This window comes from Schistocerca serialis, chromosome 3 (assembly GCF_023864345.2).
Source record: "Schistocerca serialis cubense isolate TAMUIC-IGC-003099 chromosome 3, iqSchSeri2.2, whole genome shotgun sequence".
Classification (NCBI taxonomy): Eukaryota; Metazoa; Arthropoda; class Insecta; order Orthoptera; family Acrididae; genus Schistocerca; species Schistocerca serialis.
Genome location: NC_064640.1, coordinates 362,129,799 through 362,147,698, shown reverse-complemented (window position 1 = coordinate 362,147,698; position 17,900 = coordinate 362,129,799). Strand labels below are relative to the sequence as shown.

The 17,900-nt window shown below is 38.5% G+C and overlaps 1 protein-coding gene across 6 annotated transcripts in view; it reads left to right on the top strand.

The window, feature by feature from the left end:
* The first annotated feature begins 2,810 nt into the window (after window positions 1-2,810).
* The window catches only part of LOC126470170 (pumilio homolog 3-like), a 195,593-nt gene continuing 180,503 nt past the window's right edge, over window positions 2,811-17,900 (top strand). For all 6 annotated transcript variants that reach the window (XM_050097812.1, XM_050097815.1, XM_050097813.1 and 3 more), the window contains exon 1: window positions 2,811-2,965. The gene's annotated coding sequence lies outside the window, so the exon portion shown is untranslated. The remainder of the gene's footprint in view (window positions 2,966-17,900) is intronic.

Below are 17,900 nucleotides of genomic sequence, written 5' to 3'. Positions count from 1 at the left end.
CAATGTGTAAAAAATAAAATCAAACTTTCACCTATTAGACGATAAAGCGAAAACAGAAAAAGGGCTGATACAACGGACACAAGAGAAACATGAGCAAAGTTGGCTGTCCCCAGAACGATCCCTAGCCCCCCATTGATTCGACTCACAGCTCCTTCAAGGTGTGGTTGATCATGACGCCGGAACTGCTCAACGAAGTTTACATTGGTGCCATGAGCCAGGGAAGCTATCTTGTCCAGGTCACCACCTATGTCATAAGCCCCATCCCTGTCCAAACTGTTTCCTACCCCACCCACCATCACTACATGGTCCTCTTTTGTAAAGTTCTTACATAAAGACGCTAGGTCATCTATCACATGACTTAGCCCTGCATTTGGCTTGAAGATACTAGTGACCTGGTACGCTGCCCCTAAACGTATCTGTAACTGAGGGCCTACATTTCGCCCATGGCTACTACCTAGCAGCAGCACTTGCTTCTTCCTGACTTTGTACATTCCTAGACTTCTTGGCCTCAATTGAGGTGTGCTACACATTTCCTGTTCCTCGTTCTACCTGAGGCTTTTTGGTGTTGCTGATAAAATTGTCAGATCGCGCCCTCTTTCTTCCTATCCTCCTACCAGCTGCCAGTTCCCAACCACCCGCCTCCCCCCTATCACCCTTGATCCTTATGAGTTCCTTCCTTGCTTCCTCCAACTGTGCCTGAAGGGCACAGATTTTCCTTCCCTGTTCCCCAATCACAATGTTCCTGCTGCATACTCTGCAGTTCCAGGAGAGAGCTTCTTCTGTTCTCACAACATTCTCCCAACTGCATCCCCCCCACCCCCCTAGTGAAAATATTTCCTACAAGATTGACAACAAACCCCTCTACTCACTACCCTTTAGCAGCTCCCACATTTCTCACTCAGGGTCAGTTTCGAAATAATAATTAAGTTTAAAGAATGTTTTAAATTTGTCATGATTGCGAGATTGGCTGTGTGTAAACAAAAAACGACACAAAGGTCTTATGTGCGGTGGTTGTTGTTTTTGTACTGATTTAGAGATACAATGACGGGAGAATGAATTTGTCATTAATTTGCTTTTAGAGAATTTACGTTATCAGGCGCGTTTCGTCAGGTTTTTAAACATTTATAAAAATTGTTCAAATGGCTCTGAGCACTATGGGACGACACAAAGGTCTTATGTGCGGTGGTTGTTGTTTTTGTACTGATTTAGAGATACAATGACAGGAGAATGAATTTGTCATTAATTTGCTTTTAGAGAATTTACGTTATCAGGCGCGTTTCGTCAGGTTTTTAAACATTTATAAAAATTGTTCAAATGGCTCTGAGCACTATGGGACTTAACATCTGAGGTCATCAGTCCCCTAGAATTTAGTCTACTTAAACATAGCTAACCTAAGGACATCACACACATCCATGCCCGAGGCAGGATTCGAACCTGTGACCATAGCAGTCACGCGGTTCCAGACTGTAGCGCCTAGAACCGCTCGGCCACTCCAACCGGCAAACATTTATACTTTGGGAAAGTAAGGCCTAGATCGCGTCTATCTAACTAGTAAACAATACGAAATGTGTTAGTTAAATATGATTTAGAAACGTTTAATTACACTTTTATTGCGACAATAGACACTGGTGAAACTAGTAGCTGTCTTTTTTTAAACGAATTTTGCACTATCAAGAAAACTTGAATAGAATTTTTTGTGTTTATGTCACGCAAAATTTCGGGTTATGTTACGATTATCGGGACTTCAGCTAAAGAACAAGTTTTTTCAAGAACAAGCGCTGTTGGGACGCTAATACTCAGTTGTGTGACAAAAGTGGTCACTACAGCAAGTATACAAAACAAAGAAAATTTAAATTTGACACTATTTCCTCTTATAAGTTATTTTAGTGGGCGATGAAAATACCTATGATCTCATTCGGCGGCCATCTTAGTTAGCATCAAATGGAACTTTAGTAGCAATTTTAGTTGCAATTTTTTCTCTCTCCTACGGCTGGTGGCGTAAATGACGCAGATCACACTTCAATCCATGAATTCCCTCACTTTGATTCCAACTGGGCAAAATCTATTGATCTTACAGCTTCCCTGTGCTTTCATGTGTCGTTTTCCGATGGACTTTGATTTGTAAAAGCCAGACCGGCGACACTAGTAACTGTGCTCCATTAGTACAAGTTTGAACACTCCTAAATCTGATGAATGAAATTTTATCCTCAGTTTCGGTTTCTTCTTTCCATGACGTGGAATCACTGCATCATTGAAACTGTAGTTCCTGATACATCAGTTGAACATCGTGAATATGTTTAAAATATTCAAGAATGTCCGCTTTCTTCGAAGCTTAAAAGTTACAAATATTGCAAAAAGCAGCAGTCTTGTGGTCAAGAGAGGAATCTCCAGCATGGAATAGTCTTTCATGCAGCCGAAGAGCTGACACTTGAGTTAAACCTTTGTTACAGGAACTGCATAAAATGATCGTCTGCTCCTTTGCTCTTTATTTTCTTAGGCACAATAATTATTTCTTCTTTCTCAGAAGACTATGCTTTTTTTAACGTGCCTCTGTAAACCTCAGTGGAGTTCATAGTCACGTTGGCATAAGGGACACACGAACATTATGAGATAGTAGTTGAATTATCTTTCGCTATAGGCACAAAAGTAAATCATAAAGCGCGCTACAGGCAACTAACGGAGGAGAAACTTCGCGAATGCGGTCTGCCGTTACGATCGAGCATGCGCAGTGAAGAAGTGGCATGAGGTCTCCACTATCTCTGGCCGCTAGTGATTTTTCAGGGGCTGAAAAACCAGCAGCGATCCGGATTGGCTGGTGCGAGAGATGACGTCATGGTCTTTAGCCTATCAGCAAACCCAGGGACCGGTGTTTATTGATCCACATGTTATGTTTTCGACGATGCTGGGCTGTGACTGTGTTTGTTACGCCGGCTGAAGACAAGTTGAGTTATCTGTGTAGTGCAGAGTGAGTAATTCATATATTTATGTACCTGAATTAACGTATTAACCTTGTTTTAACTGTACCCAAAACTAACGCCGTGTACCTTATGTCTAATGGTGATTTCTATTATTTTACTGAAAGGATAAGTGTTTGCAAACATCTTTATTTCCGTTTGCAAAGAAACACGAAGCAACAAGTAGACACACAGTAGAAACAAAATCTGAGAAGTAGATAGTACTTTCTACAGGGTAATTAGTTAGTATTTCCAGTGTTTGAGGCGACAAAAGTAACTTTTATTAATTCAAATAATACTTGTAAAAATTTTCTTTCGCGCCAGTGTGTAACTTGGAAACTGATTATATTAATTGTAATGATTGCTTTCATCTTATGATCTGTATGGAGAACTGTATCTAGATATTTTGTAGATAGTTTTAGTATTTTGTCAAATCATTTGATTGTTTTTATAGTGTCTGGCCAAAAATGATTTACATTTTGTCCCTATCAAAAGTATTAATTTGTGAATAACTATAGTGTGTTTGTTGTGTTATGGTTGTCAGTCGCAAATGTAACTCATGTCATCGAGTGTTTGTTCCATAAACAACAGTGCTTATTTTAGTAAAGCTCAGTTCATGGCAGCATGTTGAAAGATCAGCTTATAATTTGAAACCCATTGTTGGAGTGTTTGTTGGACAAGAACCCAGTTGGGTATTAATGTTGGATTTCAATTAGGACAGCATGACTACTGTTTTACAGCCAAAAATCGCTGTTCAAGAGCAGTGGAAAATTTTCTTCAGGAACCCATGAATAATATTATGAAATCTATACCAGTCACATGTATAGCAGTGTTTCGTGAGAGTGGGAGAGAGAAGGGGGGGGGGACGTGAGTGAATTAAATGCAGTGCGTGAGGTCAGTTTTTGTTCAAATGGGACTTACATTACAACCAGAAATAGCTGAAATGTAGAATTATGTCATAATATAGGATATGACGTTTAAAATGGTTAGGGGCATTCCAAGTGAAATAAACAAATGAAAGATTTGTTTATTTGAATGTAAGCATGTGCGTATTATTCACAAATAGTAGCACAAAATATTTTTTTATGTTTTTCTGATGAAAGGTTACTGAGTAATGGGCACTTTTTTTAAAAAGACTTGTGGAACAACATTTATTTTTTCACAACTTCTGTTCTATGTAAGCTAGAACAGTGGAACTGAGTTCATTTAAAAGCTGTTTTAAAGAGCTTTCATATAATATAAAACATAATTAGTCGAAAATATCTGTATATATACATTTTTTAAATAGAAACATCATTTACTTCCCTGTTGATTACAGGAAGAATGTCTGCGTGTGGTTGGGGAATGTGAAAAATTATGGGCAAGGCATATGCAAGTAAGAAACTAACTGTAATTTCATCCTTTGCTTGATTTTTCCAAACTACACAGGCTGACCACCAGTGTCCATTATATGCACAAGCAATATATCCTTTTACATCAGCAAATGATGTTGGGTCACAACAGCTATCACCACGTCAATTTTGCTATCATTAGAGTCTGACTAAAATTTTCTTATTATTTTATTCTTGCTTTGGGGAATAAGTGTGTGAAGTTTTTGTGTGCCTATAACTGCACAGCATTTCTCAAATGTCTCTGCAAGCTTCAATTCTTCATTTCCGTGATCTTCCACAATATCATACTTGACACTGATCCACATTATCCTTGAAAAACACAAAGTTGCCTAGGTGTCATGATTTGATCACAGTATGGACATTGCAGACTGGCTTGGGCTGTCAATACCATCAATAGCTTGTTTACCATAGAGGTGGCTGAAAATGCCACTTTGCTTCTATGTGGAAATCTTCACGATAGTGCAGGTTGATAAAGTTCTGTTTTCATACTGAACTGCCACTCCAGCAGTGGGATCATAAATTTTCCTTTTTATTAAATTTTTTTGGTCTGAACGTCAATGAAGTAGCACTGGAACAGACGCACAGCAACAAAGTCGTGTGAGGCATTCTCGTATGATAAGACATTTGCTCAAGTTTGTCACCATTTTTGTAATAAACTACAAAGGGATGATTTGTTTCTTGTGTGTCGGTCCACTGGTAACCTTGAACTTCATCCTGTACAATAAATGTGTAACTCTTGCAAACTCACAAATCACCAACAACTCGATTGTTGACTGGCTATAGAGGAATCTCATGTAAATGATTTTAACTTGTGAAAAAAAGAATGAATAAAGTCCTTGGAGGATTTTGTGACAGTTTCTGAAGATGCACTATCAACAGAGACCAGAACAACTATTTTTGTAATTTATCTGGTCAGTATCATTAGTATCCAACAATTCTTGTAAATACTTTTCAAGTGTTTCTTGGCCTGGACAGTACTGACATTCACCAAAGTGACAAACGGGCAAGAATGGGTTACACATGACTCGTGCAGTACTGTCGTTATAGGGTTTTATTGGAGTGTCAATATTCACTTTCAGCTGAGGAATGTTACACCCAGTCAGCAAAAGTTTGAAGTTTTGGTGAGCAGTACACACACACACACACACACACACACACACACACACACAAACACTCTGCATACCACTGCTTCCAGCTAAAAAAAACAATTTTTGGACTGTGGCTCGGTAAACTTTGAAAAACCAATGTGGAGCCCTGGATAGCCGTCTTTGAAGTGTACATAAATTTCTTTCAAATTACTTAAAACTAGTCATTTACGCACTTGAATTTTATCTCCATCAACTCTTATGAGCACAAAATGTTTTTTAACCAGTCATTGACCTGCTTATCTTATCAGAACACTAAATTTTTTTACAAAATGAGCAGTCGCCTGATTAAGAGTCTGGCTAGGTTTTGGATTGGGAGAAGATAAAATACCTTTGGCCTTCACCAAATCTTTACTTTTCTAACCTTTTGTATATAATCTTTAAAATGGGGATCTTTTGCTTCTATTAAGGTATTTTAGCTGTATAGGTCTAGTTATTAATTTTGAGTTACTACTTTAGCAAGTGCTACACTTTAAAACACAGTTTTTTGGTTGAAAGTTACAATTTCATAGCCCTAGTAATAAATCTGACTATGTTTCTGTGAAATTGTTATGGGTTGTAAGATTAAAATAACAATAATTTTACGATTTGAATAACATTTAACGGAAACACAATAAACATAAAACTGCTTTTGGTAGTGATCTCATGCTCATTGGATTATCATCTTTCACTCTCCGCTGAGGAGCGTTACACCCAGTCAGGATAAGTTTGAAGTTGTGGTGGGTAGTACACAAACGAACACTGTATGTACCACTGCTTCCAGCTAAAAAATAATTTTTGGTATGTTACTGAGCAAACGTTGAAAACCCAATCTGGAGCCCTGGATGATAATCATCAAAGTGTATATAAATTTCTTTCCAATTTCTTAAAACTAATCATTTAGGCAGTTGAATTTTATCTCCATCAACTCTTATGAGCACAAAATGTTTTTTAACCAGCTATTGACCTGCTTATCTTATCAGAACAATAAAAGTTTTTTGCAAAATGAGCAGTCGCCTGATTAAGAGTCTTGCAAGATTTTGGATTGGGAGAAGAGAAAATACCCTTGGCCTTCTCCAAATCCTTTACTTGTCCAGCCTTTTGTATATAGTCTTTAAAATAGCGGTTATTCACTTGTATTAAGATACATATTTTAGATATGTAAGTCTACACATTAATTCTGAGTTATTAATTTAGCCAGTGCTAAACTCTAAAACACAGTTTTTGTATGAAAAGTACAATTCTGTAGCCCAAGGAATAAATCCAGTTTCGATTCTGTAAAATTGTCACAGGTAGTAAAATTAAAATAACAACAATTCGCAATTTGAATGACATTTTACAGAATCACGATAAACATAAAATTGCTTTTGATAGTGATCCCATGTTTATCCCAAGTTGAAAATTTTACAACATGTAGAGGAAAACAGTTTGTTTCACATATATGTTTTTGAGGATTTTAAAAAGTAGTTTTTCAAGATTCAGTAAATTCAATACTGATGTTTTTATTAAAAATGTGTATATATTTTCAACTAATTATGTTTTATTTTATATGAAAGGGCTTTCAAATGAACTTGGTTTTAGTGTTTCAGCTTAATTAGAACAGGAGTTGTGAACAAATTAATATTGTTCCGCAAATCAAAAATTTGATTTTTTCTACTTTTTTCAGCACCTATGACTCTGTAACCTGTTGTCAGAAAACCGTACAAAAAATTGTTTTGTGTTACTGTTTATAAATACTACATGCATACTTATTTAAAATAAATCTAAGGAAGTCAGGTTGCAGCACTTGTTGATTTGACATGCAATAACCCTTTAATAAGTATAGTGTAATTGATTGGCACAAGTTATGGGAGAGCAATATTTGGTAGTGACTGATCAAAGCTGACATCTGATGTGCTATTACATAACTGTGGAAACTTTTACTGTCATCATAATTATATTTCATTAACCATACTCTGTGGATATAATGAAAACTGGTATCTGGGACGTGGAATGAATTCAAAGATGAACATGTCACCCCAGTGAAATGCAATGAAGTGACAAAACAAAAGACTGTTGTATTACAGTTCTAGTTCTGATTGTAAAGTAAGCTACAGCATATTTAAGAAATACTGTAAAGATGCTGTGCAACTAAGTAGAAAAAGTTGCCTGACAGAATGTTCTTTAATACATTCTTCAGCTCCACCACACTATTTACTTAATGGTTAATATGCTCCAACAGATTATTGAGTACATGGATACCAGTGTACCTGACCCATTTCTGTATTAATGTTAAACTTACCAAGTCTCTGATTCTGATGTCGTGTTCAAACTCTTCGCCATATCTTTTCTTGAGAAAATAGAAGTATTGCTAATTAGGAAGTACATGTCAAAATACTAAGTTTTTGAAGAAGTCTTTGCAGGATGTTCTAGAGTTAACACCAGATATGGTTCATATATCATGCTTCTGTATACTGAAAATACCATTTGTAAGTTGAGTTTCCACAAACATAGAAAGCATTCCAAGAAACAATGCGTGATTACCAGTTGCCATGGAATCAAAAACTTGGCGAAGTGACACATCAGAAGAAGAAATGTTGGGTATGGCCTTTCCGTGATAGATTCCCAGAGTGAGATACAGAATGAGCCGTATATCGTGCAAAACAGTGTAAAGAAAACGAACGAAGAAGATCAAAGAGTGTCTCAGATTGGCAAAGGATAAAACAGTCCACTTGCAATGTTGGGAATATACTGCCTACCATGTGCATGTGGTAAAGACTATGTTGGAATGACTGGGCAATCAGTTAGCACCAGGATTACCGAATGTATGCAGCATTGCATGTTGGGACAGGTGGAGAAAGCAGCTATGGTGGAGCTCATGCTGTGTGAGACCAACCATGTAATAAAATTTGCTGACACAGAAAGTCTTGCTGCCGAGAAGAGCTTCCACACCTACTTGCTCAGGGAAGCTATAGAAACCCAGAAAAATGGCTATAGCTTCAACAAGAAAGAGGAAAGTTTCAAGGTGAATGGTTCCTGGATTCACATGCAGCAGCGAACAACTGTACCAAGTAACAAGGGGAGAACCACAGTGTTAATGACCTCGGAAAAGCCCTCAGATGTTGGCACACCAGATACATATAATCTGCAGCTGCGAGCTCATCTCCAGTTTGCCACCAGCAAAGGGGGGTGAAACTTGGACAATGCCAGTCACTCGTGCTGGTGAAACATCAGAAAAATCAGCAAACAAATATTGCCTAAAGAACCTGAGACAGAAGCCAACAGGCAATTTATCAACAAGTGTCCATGAAAGCTTCAATAATTTTGTGTTGTGTTGTTAGTTGAGAAACAGTAACAGCAGAACATGTTGGGCAGGAGAACTCAGTGACTTTGGATGTGGATTATTCTTTGAATGTCGTATGAGTAAGAGATCTATCAGGGACATTTCAGTCCTTCTAAAACTTCCCAAGTCAATTGTCTGTGTTACGGTTGTGATGTGGAAATGTGAAGGAACAGCCACAGTTAAACGGAGACCGGGCAGACCTTATGTGCTGACTGACATTGACCACAGAACATTGCAATGGCTGTTTGTAAAAAATCACATGAAATCAACAGAAGGAATCACTTCTTTGTTCCAGAGTGCTACAAGTAGTCCAGCTAGCATAATGACTATGCATAGGGAGTTAAAACGAATGGGGTGCAGTGGCCGAGCTGCTTCTCATGTCACACATTTCTGTAGTCAATGAATGCCAAGTGACACTTGAAGTGGTATAAAGAGTGATGACACCGGGCAGCAGATTGTAAGAAATGAGTGATTTAGCCTAGAATGTTGTGGCAATCTGATGCAAGGGGTTGGGTTTGTCAAGTGCTTGGAGAATGTTATTGCCATCTTGTGCAGTGCCAACAGAGAACTACGGAGGAGGTGGTGTTAGAGTATGGGGATGTTTTTTGTGGTTATGGTGTGATCCCCTTGTTGTGCATAAGAAAATGTTGAATGTGGAAGTTCATGACACATGTTACGGCATTGTGTTCCGTGTAGAGAAGAGGAAGAGTTCAGAGATGATAATTGTTTGTATCAGCATGACAGTACACCCTGTCATAAAGAAGCTTCTCTGAGGCAATGATTTGTGGGCAATAACATTCCTGAAATGGACTGACCTTCCCAGGGGCCTGATCTGAACCCAAAGGCACACCTTTGTGATGAGTCAGAATGTCGACTTCACCCTAGATCCCCATTGTCCAACCCAGACCCCAGTGTCCAACATCACCACATTATCTGGCTTCAGCTCTTGAGGAAGAAAGGGCCACTATTCCTCCACAAACATTCAGATGTCTCATTGAAAGTCAACATCCCCAGGAGGGGTCTCATGGCCAATAATGCCAAACGATCATATTATATCTTTTCGTTGAAAGTATCCACAGCAGAGTTCATGCCTTCATTAAGGCAAAGGATTGAAACATCCCATATTAATGTCCCGTAATAGTTGTCCAGTTACTTTTGATCAGATAGTGTATATTAGAAACAGAGAGGACCCAAAATAGAACCTTGTGATGCATCGTGTCTGATTGCTTCAGATTCTGAGTATCTGTTATTAGACAATCGACATGGAACTGATACACAGTGCTATCTGCGATTCTGGTCAGATAAAAACTGTGAATCTGCTGCATCTACTTTTCAGTGATATTTTTACTTTCATGTTAGGATATCATGATTCACAAAATCGAAAGACACAGTCAGTTCACAAATCAATAATTTTGGACTTACTGGTGTTGACATATCATCTGCCAAGATAAATATAGCCCATTCAGCTGAAAGTCCTTTTTGAATCTCAGACTGTTTGCGCTAAATGTTTGTACAGTCTTTATTCATAATCTTGAAAATATTTGCAAATATTGACAGAAATGAGATGGGTCAGTGTAATTCTGTGCCAATGTTTTACTCCTTTTCTGTGTAGTCCTTTGTCAATAACTCATTTAAATCTTTCTGTGAAAGTACCACTGTGAAAAGATTCATTACATAAGCTCAGTATATTACTAAATGCTGCTGAACATCTCCTCAGTACTTCAGTTGTATTAAATTTTGGTAAGACTTTTTCTGAACTATGTACGTATGTTGTGGGTGTCAGTCTCTGTAGAATTCTCATACAGACATTGATATCAAAATACGACTTCACGGAAATGTTCAGTAAACCTCAATGGGAAACTATACGGAAATTTTGTGTATCTTAAGAATGCTTGCTTCTGACATTTGTGGATCTTGCCTTTTAACAGATAGCAGGGACAGAGTACTCTACTACACAAACACGCACACACACACAGGGTGTTTCAAAAATACTTCTACAAACTTCAGGGGTGGGTTCCTTACACCAAAACAGTCATTAAATATGGACTAGAAAGTGCATACCTTAAGAGCCACGAGCACTAGTTCATCTTTGATACTGTGAAACACGTTTCTTTCTGCAAGCTCTTTGCTTTCCATATTTTGGAAGGAGGTAATATGGACCAATACAAGGAAAAAAATGTTCATTAAACTTGGGCTCTAAAATGTGTACCTTAAGACCTATGAGTACTTGTCCAACAGAAGATGTGTTTCATTGTAATGAAGATGAACAACTGCTCGTAGCTCTTAAGGTATTCATTCTAGAGACCATTTTTGCTCTGTATAGGCTTATAGGTAGCAGTCATGGGAGGGGTGTGGGCCAACAGCTTCAGGAGAAACTAGGGACAGAGTACCAGGTCACAAGTTTTGTGAAGCCAAGTGCTAGCCTTAGCCAGGTGACAGAAAACTTAGGTCAGCTGTGCAAGGACTTTGAGAAGAAAGGTCAGATAATTATAGTTGGGGGAGCAGGAAACAGCCTGGCTATGAATCCAAGATATAGTATGAGGAGTGACCTGGATCAAATAGGAGCAGAAACTGGGCAAACGAGTGTGGGGTTTGTGGATGTCTTTCAGCGCCATAACCGGCCCTGGGTAAACACTGCTGTAAGGCGTGTTAACACTGAGCTGAACGGGATGCTCCAGACACCGGAAAAGTTTCACACGAGTGTTGTTCCAGTTGATGCTATTGGTAGGTGACGTTACACTACACGTGGCCTGCACCTCAATAGGAAGGGGAAAGACAAGTTAGCTTCTCTATTAGCAGATACTGTAAGGGGGGCCACAGTCATACAAAGGGTGATCCCTGTGGTTATTGGGACCAGGCAGACAGGTTTTTTAGGTTAAAGCCAAATTCCAGACAGACAACAACAAAGGAAAATAGAAGAAAAGAAACTTCATGCACAGCAAATGGGGATAAAGCTAAGGGTGGTATCAACTTACTTCACCAAAATATCAGGGGAATAAAAAATAAAGTAGATGAACTGATAATTTGTTTAAATGATCTCAGAAATAAGAATGAGATTGATATACTTTGTCTGTCTGAGCACCATGTAACTGTGGGGATGGAAAAATGTCTGTACAAATGGGTATAATTTAGCATCTTACACTTGTAGATCTAGTATGGATAAAGGAGGAGTTGCCATTTTCATAAAACAAGGGTATAAATACAGAACTGCTGAAGTAAGCAAATTTTGTCTGGATCTTCACATTGAGGTTTGTGCATGTGAACTTCAGCTAGATAATGTTGTGTTGATATTAGCAACAGTGTACAGGTCTCCACTAGGAGATTGGGAGCTATTCATAAAAAAGTTTGACTCCCTATTATGCTGTCTGCCAGACAAAAAGAAGAAGTTATTAATCTGTGGTGATTTCAGTGTTAACTTTCTAAGCAATTCTGATAGGAAAAGTGAACTAGAAGTGTTGTTAACAACATATAACTTAGAATCAGTGATCAATTTCCCTACACGTATAGCTCAGGACAGTAGTACTCTAATAGATAATGTATTTGTACAGCAAGAGGATGTAGAACAAACACATGCTTTCCCTGTGATAAATGGATTATCTGACCATGATGCACAACTGATTAAGTTACAAAACCTAACAGGGTATACACTTCAGAAACCATTAAGTAAAAGTGTGACGGTGCTCAACCCGGTATCTATAGATCACTTCAGAGAAAGTTTAGGAAATGTAAACTGGGAAGATGTATGTAATGAGCCAAATGCTAATGATAAATTTACATCCCTTTTTGAACATTGTTTTCCAAAGAAAATTACTAAATGTAACACCACAAACTTTTCAAAGAAACCTTGGATGTGGTCCACCACAAATTCCTCTCCTGTGCTAACCTGTTCATCTCAGAGTAGCACTTGCAACCTACTTCCTCAATTATTTGCTTGACATATTCCAATCTCTGTCTTCCTCTACAGTTTTTGCCCTCTACAGCTCCCTCTAGTACCATGGAAGTCATTCCCTCATGTCTTAGCAGATGTCCTATCATCCTGTCCCTTCTCCTTATCAGTTTTTTCCACATATTCCTTTCCTCTCCGATTCTGTGTAGAACCTCCTCATTCCTTACCTTATCAGTCCACCTAATTTTCAACATTCGTCTATAGCACCACATCTCAAATGCTTCGATTCTCTTCTGTTCCGGTTTTCCCACAGTCCATGTTTCACTACCATACAATGCCGTACTCCAGACGTACATCCTCAGAAATTTCTTCCTCAAATTAAGGCCGGTATTTGATATTAGTAGACTTCTCTTGGCCAGAAATGCCTTTTTTGCCATAGCGAGTCTGCTTTTGATGTCCTCCTTGCTCTGTGCGTCATTGGTTATTTTACTGCCTAGGTAGCAGAATTCCTTAACTTGATTGACTTCGTGACCATCAATCCTGATGTTAAGTTTCTTGCTGTTCTCATTTCTACTACTTCTCATTACCTTCGTCTTTCTCCGATTTACTCTCAAACCATACTGTGTACTCATTAGACTGTTCATTCCGTTCAGCAGATCATTTAATTCTTCTTCACTTTCACTCAGGATAGCAATGTCATCAACGAATCGTATCATTGATATCCTTTCACCTTGTATTTTAATTCCACTCCTGAACCTTCCTTTTATTTCCATCATTGCTTCCTCGATGTACAGATTGAAGAGTAGGGGCGAAAGGCTACAGCCTTGTCTTACACCCTTCTTAATACGAGCACTTCGTTCTTGATTGTCCACTCTTATTATTCCCTCTTGGTTGTTGTACATATTGTATATGACCCGTCTCTCCCTATAGCTTACCCCTACTTTTTTCAGAATCTCGAACAGCTTGCACCATTTTATATTGTCGAACGCTTTTTCCAGGTCGACAAATCCTGTGAAAGTGTCTTGATTTTTCTTTAGCCTTGCTTCCATTATTAGCCGTAACGTCAGAATTGCCCCTCTCGTCCCTTCACTTTTCCTAAAGCCAAACTGATCGGCACCTAGCGCATTCTCAATTTTCTTTTCCATTCTTCTGTATATTATTCTTGTAAGCAGCTTCGATGCATGAGCTGTTAAGCTGATTGTGCGATAATTCTCGCACTTGTCAGCTCTTGCCGTCTTCGGAATTGTGTGGATGATGCTTTTCCAAAAGTCAGATGGTATATCGCGAGACTCATATATTCTACACACCAACGTGAATAGTCGTTTTGTTGCCACTTCCCCCAATGATTTTAGAAATTCTGATGGAATATTATCTATCCCTTCTGCCTTATTTGACCCTAAGTCCTCCAAACCTCTTTTAAATTCCGATTCTAATACTGGATCCCCTATCTCTTCTAAATCGACTCCTGTTTCTTCTTCTATCACATCAGACAAATCTTCACCCTCATAGAGGCTTTCAATGTATTCTTTCCACCTATCTGCTCTCTCCTCTGCATTTAACAGTGGAATTCCCGTTGCACTCTTAATGTTACCAAAGGTTGTTTTGACTTTCTTGTATGCTGAGTCTGTCATTCCGACAATCATATCTTTTTCGATGTCTTCACATTTTTCCTGGAGCCATTTCGTCTTAGCTTCCCTGCACTTCCTATTTATTTCATTCCTCAGTGACTTGTATTTCTGTATTCCTGATTTTCCCAGAATATGTTTGTACTTCCTCCTTTCATCAATCAACTGAAGTATTTCTTCTGTTACCCATGGTTTCTTCGCAGCTACCTTCTTTGTACGTATGTTTTCCTTCCCAACTTCTGTGATGGCTCTTTTTAGAGATGTCCATTCCTCTTCAACTGTACTGCCTACTGCGCTATTCCTTATTGCTGTATCTATAGCGTTACAGAACTTCAAACGTATCTCGTCATTCCTTAGCACTTCTGTATCCCACTTCTTTGCGTATTGATTCTTCCTGACTAATGTCTTGAACTTCAGCCTACTCCTCATCACTACTATATTGTGATCTGAGTCTATATCTGCTCCTGGGTACGCCTTACAATCCAGTATCTGATTTCGGAATCTCTGTCTGACCATGATGTAATCTAATTGAAATCTTCCCGTATCTCCCGGCCTTTTCCAAGTATACCTCCTCCTCTTGTGATTCTTGAACAGGGTATTCGCTATTACTAGCTGAAACTTGTTACAGAACTCAACTAGTCTTTCTCCTCTTTCATTCCCTGTCCCAAGCCCATATTCTCCCATAACCTTTTCTTCTACTCCTTCCCCTACAACTGTATTCCAGTCGCCCATGACTATTAGATTTTCGTCCCCCTTTACATACTGCATTACCCTTTCAATATCCTCATACACTTTCTCTATCTGTTCATCTTCAGCTTGCGACTTCGTCATGTATACCTGAACTATCGTTGTCGGTGTTGGTCTGCTGTCGATTCTGATTAGAACGACCCGGTCACTGAACTGTTCACAGTAACACACCCTCTGCCCTACCTTCCTATTCATAACGAATCCTACACCTGTTACACCATTTTCTGCTGCTGTTGATATTACCCGATACTCATCTGACCAGAAATCCTTGTCTTCCTTCCACTTCACTTCACTGACCCCTACTATATCTAGACTGAGCCTTTGCATTTCCCTTTTCAGATTTTCTAGTTTCCCTACCACGTTCAAGCTTCTGACATTCCACGCCCCGACTCGTAGAACGTTATCCTTTCGTTGATTATTCAATCTTTTTCTCATGGTAACCTCACCCTTGGCAGTCCCCTCCCGGAGATCCGAATGGGGGACTATTCCGGAATCTTTTGCCAATGGAGAGATCATCATGACACTTCTTCAAATACAGGCCACATGTCCTGTGGATACACATTATGTGTCTTTAATGCAGTGGTTTCCATTGCCTTCTGCATCCTCATGTCGTTGATCATTGCTGATTCTTCCGCCTTTAGGGGCAATTTCCCACCCCTAGGACAAGAGAGTGCCCTGAACCTCTATCCACTCCTCCGCCCTCTTTGACAAGGCCGTTGGCAGAATGAGGCTGACTTCTTATGCCGGAAGTCTTCGGCCGCCAATGCTGATTATTTATCAAAATTTAGGCAGTGGCGGGGATCGAACCCGGGACCGAAGACGTTTTGATTATGAATCAAAGACGCTACCCCTAGACCACGGGTACCCCGTACCTTGTATTACTACAGGTATTAAAGTGTCTTCAGAAAGAAAAAGAAAACTGTATGGGACAGCAAGAACTAGTAAAGACCCAGAAGTAGCTTTACACTATAAAAATTATTGTAACATACTGAGAAAAGTTGCAAGTAAATCAAGAAATATGTATGTTAGAGAAGAAATTAACAACTCCAGCAATAAAATCAAATCAATATGGAATGTTGTTAGAAGGGAGACAGGAAAAGTAACCACTGGGGTAGGTAGTATTACTGTTAAAGAGAATGAGACCATCTTAACCAACAGTACACAGGTAGCCAATGTGTTTAACAATCACTTCTTAAGTGTTGGAGAAAAAATTGGTGAGAATAGTTCAAAAGAAAAAGCCAGGAAGAGTAAGTTTTGAAAAATTTTAGTCAGATTAAGTTTCATCTAACAACCTCTTGTGAAATAAGGAAAATTATTAAATCTTTGAAAAATAAATGTTCTGTTGGAGTAGATGACATCTCTAACAAGTCATTAAAACAATGTGGAGCAGTGACAGCTGATGTTTTGAGTCACATATGTAATGCATCGCGGACTCAGGGTATTTTTCCAGACAGGTTAAAATATACCATTGTCAGGCCTCTGTACAAAAAGAGGGAAACCACATATGTCAATAATTTCCGGCCCTTATCCTTGCTTACAGCATTTTCAAAAATCTTTGAGAAAGTAATGTACTCAAGAGTGGTTAGCCATCTCAAAAGTAATGGCATACTTAGTAAATCACAGTTCGGATTTCACAAATGCTGCTCCACTGAGACAGCAATATACACTTTCACTGTCCACATAGTAGAGTCTTTAAATAGTAAAATGTTACCAGTAGGAATATTCTGTGACTTATCCAAAGCATATGATTGTTTGAACCAAGACATTATGTTAGAGAAATTACAATTCTATGGTATAAATGGAACAGCATATGAGTGGTTTAAGTCATATCTACAGAACAGAATGCAAAAAGTCTGTTTATATGCTTCAAGTGATTCAAGGAATTTGCCACTATATGCTTCAAGCGATTCAAAGGAGTTTGCCACTTTATCTAACTGGGGTGAAATTACATTAGGTGTTCCACAAGGTTCGATCATGGGTCCCCTCCTGTTCTTGATATATGTGAATGACCTCCCTTCTTATGTGAAACAAGATGCCAAACTGACACTGTTTGCTGGTAATACAAGCATAATTATTAATCCAGTAAAAGAAAGTCCAATAGAAAATGATACAAATAAGGTCTTTGGAAAAGTTATTGATTGGTTTTCTTTGAATGGGCTTGCTCTGAACTTTGAAGAAACACAGTACATCCAATTTTCTGCTGCAAAAGTTATAATTCCTTCAATAAACATCACACATCAAAAGAAGTCAGTAGCCAGGGTAGAGCATACTAAGTTTTTGGTTGTACATACAGATGAGAATATTAATTGGAAAATTCATATTTTAGATCTCCTAAAGCGACTTTGCCAATTTTGAGGATGTAGAAATTGGTAAGCTAACGTACTTTGCATACTTCCACTCTCTGATGTCATACGGAATAATATTCTGGAGCAACTCAACACTTAGATAAAAGATATTCACTGCTCAAAAGAAAGTAGTTAGAATAATGCGTGGGGTTCATAGTCGCACATCTTGTAGGCATCTGTTTGAAAGGTTAGGAATTCTTACAACTGCTTCACAGTACATTTACTCAGTAATGAAATTTTTTCTCAACAACATGGACCAGTTTAAAATCAACAGCAACATTCATGATTACAATACCAGAAGAAAGAAAGACCTACACTATCCTTTACTTAACCTATCTTTGGCACAGAAAGGGATAAAATATGCTGCTACAAAACTTTTTGATAAATTACCAGATGAAATAAAATGTCTGACAGACAGCAGTAGTAGTTTCAAAAACAAATTGAAATCATACCTCATTGACAACTCCTTCTATACCATAGATGAATTCTTGAATATGAGTAAATAA